Here is a 5,978-nt window from a genome sequence, read left to right as displayed (position 1 = left end):
CTGCCACGGGGGTGTCGGGCCTCTGGGTGAGGGGAGCCAGGGGACTGCCAGACATTCACGCATGTTCAGGACGAGCAGGAAAGACCCCACTGTGCCTCCTGGCTCAGGAGTCCTCGCTGAGGCTGGACCCCCAGGCCGGTCCTCGCCGCCTGTCCCAGAATCCGGCCTCGTCTAGGCAGTGGGGGAGCGCCTCTGGGGCTCCCCGTGGGGCGGGGGCAGGCTGGGGGTGCGGGGGAAGGGATGCCGACAGAAAAGAAGCAGATGGGAGGGGCACTTTCGGGAGGCTTGTACTGAGGCCCCCACGTCAACAAGCTACGCCCATCTTCCAGATGTGGCCACCGAAAATCAGGCATGGGGACCAGACTGAGGCCGCGAAACTAGTGAGTTCTTGCGGAGGGCACCTGACGCCCCCGCATGTTCCCGGGGGGCGGGGCTCAGAGTGTGTCCACCACTCTGAGACAGGGGACCCCAGCCCGGGGCCCGGCTCCAGGGGCAACCTCGTGCAGCGAGACCGTGGGACGTGTGCGCCCCCGAAGCCCCCGGCCCCTGCCGCAGGTCTGAGCTGGCAGATTCCTGCAGCCCCGTGGGGAGCATGGAAGGGCGGAAATGATGACAGGTGCCATCGCCTCCAGGCCGCCTGTCGCTGGAAACCAGCTGCCTCCCGTCAGCAGCCCTTCAGGCCCAGGGACAGACAGCCAGGCCTGCCCGGAGCTCCTGTTCCGGCCCAGCCCCTGCCAGCAGCCCCCCTGCCCGGGGTGGGGGGGGGCGGGCTCCCAGCTCCAGCAGGTGGGGCTGCGGCCCGCCCCACGGGTCTGGGTCGGACAAGAGTCCGCGAGGAGTGGGGGGCCAGGCTCAGGAGTGGGATGAGTTACAGGGGGGCGGGGGGGGTGCAGAGCAGCTGGAGGGGACTGCCTGGGGCAGGCGGGGTCTGCTGGGTGCGAGCAGAGGTGCGGACAGGAGGACCATGGGAGTGTCGGGCCAGCACGGGCCCAGCTGGCTGGAGGCCAAGGGCGAGTCCAGAGGGCCACTCGGAGCAGGTACTTCCAAGGAGCTGGTCCAGGACCTCAGTGGGCACGTGGAAAGACAGGGGCCTGGAGGGGGCACGGCGGAGGAGGGGACTCTCTCCTGGACACGCCTGGGCCTGTGGATGTGGGTGGGAAGGGACGACCTCTTCCCGTCACTAAGCTCTAACTGATTTGGGGCTTCCCCCTGACGCGTGGGGCGCCACGGGGCCCCACGAGGCCGCTGAGTCTGCCTGCGGCACAGGGGGCCGGGAATCACTCCTCTTCCCCTGTGACGTGTTTACAGAAAAGCAGGCAGATCACTCCAGTGCAAATTTAGCTGTCGAATATTTGGTAACAGCTTCAGTGCCACGTGTCTCCCGTGCGATGGCCCGTGAGACGTAACAACGGTAGTCGGGGCGGGGCGGCAGGTCTGGCTGCCGTGGGGCCTCGGTGCGTGGTGGTCCCGAACCCCCGGGCGACGTGTTCCCAATGACCTGCAGGCCGGAAGAGGAGGCTCCCTGGGGACAGAGGGGGAGTCTCGAGGAGGAGCTGAGCGCCGGGGTCGGAGGCCGCAGCCTCGCCCACGCCCTGAGCTGGCCTCCCTGGCTGGCCGCCTGGTGCCCAGCAGCCGCAGCCGTTTTTAGCCCCGTTCAAGGCAGGCCGCGGCCGGGGCCAAGGCAGGCACGGTGACCTCGTCAGGGGTCACCCCATGCTCACAGGGGCCCACGTACGATGAGAGGCCCGGTCCTCGGCCAGGGCCGGTGGGGTTACAGGGGCGGGGGCGGCGGTCCGACCCTGGGGCTGGCACTCCATCAGCCCTACCCCCCGCTGGCCCCCCAGACCTGCTCACCAGGAAGCAGCCCTACGGGAACATGCCAGGGCCCAGGGGTGACAGCTGGACATTCACTATAGAGGGTGACAGGGTCTGTGGGCTGCCTGCCCCCTTCCTGCCCCCGGGGGTACCTGCAGCCCGTGTCTCCTTCCTCCTGGGTCTTGCCCGCTCCGTGGCTGCTGGCCTCACAGCTCACAGGGACCGAAAGCTGGAAGGCGTCGTGGGGAAAACAGCACCCAGCCACGAAGCTGTTGGGTGGCCGGGGGGCCACACCGAATTCCCTTGCGTGTTAGACGATCCGAAAGCATTTTGTGTTCATGGTTGGCATCCGGCATGATTCCTTCTGGCTGGAGGCCTTGGCTACGGTTTTCGGGGCACAGAGGACCTGCCACAGCGATGATCGTGGACCTGCCCGTCCGGAAGAGGCCTGGGTCCCGCGGGTAATCACCTGAGAGCGGGCAGGTGGGTAATGACCCACACCTCACTGGTTTGCGAACTCGCACTCCCTGCGTCTCTGCCCGCACAGCGGCCCCGGGGGCTCAGCGTGCAGGCCTGGTCCCCGCTCTTACAGGGAAGGGGGCTGGAGCCCCGGGAGCCCGTTTTCCTCGGAGGCCGCCTCGGTGGCCGCCTACCCAGCCTCTCGTGCACTGTCAGAGCAGTGGAGAGGTCGGGGTGCGTGTACCCAGGTGCGGGGGGAGGACAGCCCTGGACTGGGTCCCAGTTCTGCCACTTCTGGGCTGTGTCCCTGGGGCAAGTCATTTAACCCCGCTGGGGCTGAGCTTCCTCTCCGAGACCCATGACGGTCGTCCCACTGGGCAGGGAGCTCCGTGGGAACACTGCGCAAATCGTGGGCACAAAGCCCACACGGGATGCGCCTGCCTCAGGCGGCCCCCGTCTGCCCTGTGCTCTGACCAGGCCACCAGGGAGTGGCCGGGGGCCACGCCAGAGTCCTGTGGACACAGACTCACGACTGGGCGAGTGCCCACAGGTGGGGCCTCAGTGTGAGGGCAAGGGGACAGCCCAGGATGACAGCACACATCGTGAAGACCCCACACCTGTCTCTCACCTTCGAGTGAACCAGAGGTTTCCTTTGCTGCTTGGGCCTTGCCTGGGACCACGGTGTCCCTGCTCTTGGGGGTTGGGCCTGCTCTGGGACCACGGTGTCCCCGCTCTTGGGGGTTGGGCCTCCTCTGGGACCACGGTGTCCCCGCTCTTGGGGGTTGGGCCTGCTCTGCGACCAGTGTCCCCGCTCTTAGGGGTTGGGCCTGCTCTGGGACCACAGTGTCCCCACTCTTAAGGGCAGCCCAGGCAAACATCAGGGTGGAGCTCCTTCCTCACCGGGCACTGATGTGACCGCGTACCCCCACAAGCCTGGGCCTGCAGCGTCCCCATCGACCCTGGAGCAGTCGGGCGGTCAGGCACCCCAGCAAACTCACCACCGCCAGCGAACAGAGGGGCACAGGGCTGGGCCTCCTTAGCTTTATCTAGGAAAGACGCTTGTTTAGGCCTCGTGGGCACTTTCTTGAGCTCGAGCGCCCCCTGCTGCTGGCGCGGGGGGAGGAGGCGCTCTGAGGGTACCCCCACCCGGCCCCCTCCGTCCCGGGACTCCCACACCCAGGAAAGCCATGGAGAACCAGGGAAAAGACGCTGTGGGTCTGGGATCAGAAATGGGGGGGCGTGCGGGCCTCTGCCCGGGGCCCCAAGGCCGTGGGACGCGGGACAGATCTGCCCCTGAGGCTCCCTCCCCACCCGGCTCCTTTCTGGGAGCCAGCACTGGGCTTCCGCTCAGGGTTGCTTACAGTGGGGTGAGGGCTGTCCCCACAGAGGGGCTGGTGTGGCCCCGCTGGTGTCAGAGGCACCCCACCTCCCTGGCTCCTGACTCACTCTGCACCAGAGCCCATGTGTGTGCAGGGCAAATGGGGCCGCTGGTCACAAACCCGGAGGTCGCTCGGCAGAGGTCGCTCGGCAGAGGTGGACAGAGACGCGGCCCCGAGGCCCCGGGGACGTGCTGAGGCTCGCGGCCTCCCGGGGACACCGCTCAGACGGACCGGCGTCCCTAAGATCACGTCCCTGGGATTGGCAAGCAGGTGTAAGGGGGGGCCGTTAGGTGTAAAGTAAGTTCTGAAGGCCCTGGCCGAGGACGAGGGCTCCAGTGGCTGAGCAGACGGGGCCCCCTGGGGACCGCAGTCAGGCAGGGAAACACGCCTGGTTTTCTGTGACCGGGGCTCCTGCTGCAGGTACACTGGGGTGGGGGGAGCTGCCGGGCCACCCGGGGCCCTTCTCCACTCCTGTCCTCTCCCGCCCTCTCCTTACCAGCTGGTCGCTCAAGGATCCGCCGGCCTTCAAGGGCCGTCTGTGTCTGTCTGATCTTCCCAGAAAGCAATGTGAGGACCCCCAGACACGGCCACGTGACGGGCGCGAAGTGTGCTGTCTGCCACGCGAGGCGTAAGCCGCGGGAGGGGACCGTGGGTCTGTGTGGGGCCCCAGGCACCCGGGGGTGGAGGCCGGCCTCCCCTGCGGGACGGCCACCTGGCTGCCCACACTTCGGCTTCCTGCAGCGGCTGCCACGGAACCCCAGGTGGGCGGCTCCCAGGGAAGGACCTTTGGCCTGGGCCGGCGACACGCCCCGAGGTCTCTGGCTCCCCGGGAGACCGGTGAGCTCCTCCAGGGCAGAGCTCTCTGTTTTGTTCAACCGTGAACCTGGCCGGGACCGTGCGTGGCACCCGGGAGGTGCCCTTGTCCACACTGGCTCCCGTTGGATGCGTGGCCGGCTCACGTGTCTGCAGAGCGGGGTCTCCGTCCCGGTCCCTCGGCTGCTCACCCTTTCCCCGTCGGAGCCGGGAACTCGACTGTTCACCCACCCTCTCCAGGCAGCAGAGGACATCGGGAGCCCCTCTGCGCGCCCGGCCCTCATCTGCCTCCCGGAAGGCTCCGATGTAACCGGGGGACTGAGGGCACGGCTGTCCTGGAGCGTCCTCCTCCTCTCCTGAGTGCCGAGGGCGTCACCGTGTTCTTTGGAGGCCACCTCGCTGGGACGGCAGGCAGAGCGGCCGGGGGTGTCTGGGAGCACGAGGCTCTTCCCGAGAAGGCCGGCCCTTCCACGGGGACCCCCAGGACGTCTCCTTTGGGGCCCTGCTGGAGGCCATCGGCCAACCCCGCCGAGCCAGCACGCGGGCTCCTGCTGGCCCCTTCTCCGGTCCTGGCCCCGTATGACTAGTGTCCTTATTAGGAGAGCCCTGGTGTGTCAGCCTCCAGAATCCTGGATAGAGACACGATTAATTTCTGCCCTTTAAGCTGCAGTCAGTGGTACCTTATTGCGGTGGCCTGAGCGGATGGCCGCAACAAATTCAATGAGTTACGCAGGACACAAGCGAGAAGGAGGACGGGACAGAGGAAAAGGCTACAGTCTCAGGGCTGGGACAAAGTCCAGAGGGTTTCACACACCCTCAGCAGGAGCCCCGGAGGGAGGGACATGTGTGTGCAGATGGTGCACGCAGGTGTCCTGGGGCAGATGGGCAGGGGTTCTCGGAAGAGGGGCGCACGGTGTCCAGAGCAGAGCACATAAAACCACGTCCCCACAGGATGCCAGATACGTCCCGTGTCGGGCACCGTGAATCACCCGGAACAGCACCCACCCCTGCCTCTTAGCTTTTTTCCCCTTCCTTATCCACACGCAGGTGTAACGGAACGATCACAGAGGAGCGCCTGGGGGGCTCAGTCGGTTAAGCGTCTGACTTCGGCTCAGGTCGTGATCTCGCGGTTCGTGGGTTCGAGCCCCGCGTCGGGCTCTGTGCCGACAGCTCGGAGCCTGGAGCTGCTTCGGATTCTGTGTGTCCCTCTCTCTCTGCCCCTAACCCACTCGCCCTCTGTCTGTCTGTCTGTCTCTCTCTCAAAAAATAAACGTTAAAAAAAATTAGAAAGAAAAACAAGTACAGAGACGCGCCCTGCGGCCGTGTGAGGACAACCGTGCCACTTGATGTCTTGCTAAGGAGAGCACACTCTGAACCCGGGTGCGCGTGTGGGTCCGTTACATCTGACCTGCTGTTTTTCTCTGGGGCAGGTTTTATAGTTTCATCTACAAATGAACAGATACTCACGCGACTCTCACCCCTGACTCTGCCGCGCCCTCGAGCTTTTGAAAA

The 5,978-nt window shown here is 66.1% G+C and overlaps 1 long non-coding RNA gene across 1 annotated transcript; it reads right to left on the bottom strand.

Annotated features, from left to right (window-relative positions):
- Window positions 1-851: 851 nt before the first annotated feature.
- LOC123379328 lies at window positions 852-5,136 on the bottom strand. The gene is made up of 3 exons (XR_006583679.1): window positions 3,721-5,136; window positions 1,968-3,320; window positions 852-1,522 (listed from the first exon to the last, which is right to left on the bottom strand). It is a non-coding gene; the product is annotated as an uncharacterized LOC123379328 (long non-coding RNA).
- Window positions 5,137-5,978: the final 842 nt, after the last annotated feature.

This window comes from Felis catus, chromosome C1 (genome assembly GCF_018350175.1).
Source record: "Felis catus isolate Fca126 chromosome C1, F.catus_Fca126_mat1.0, whole genome shotgun sequence".
Classification (NCBI taxonomy): domain Eukaryota; kingdom Metazoa; phylum Chordata; class Mammalia; order Carnivora; family Felidae; genus Felis; species Felis catus.
Note: the sequence above shows the minus strand (reverse complement) of the source record. Positions and strands in the feature narration are given on the sequence as shown.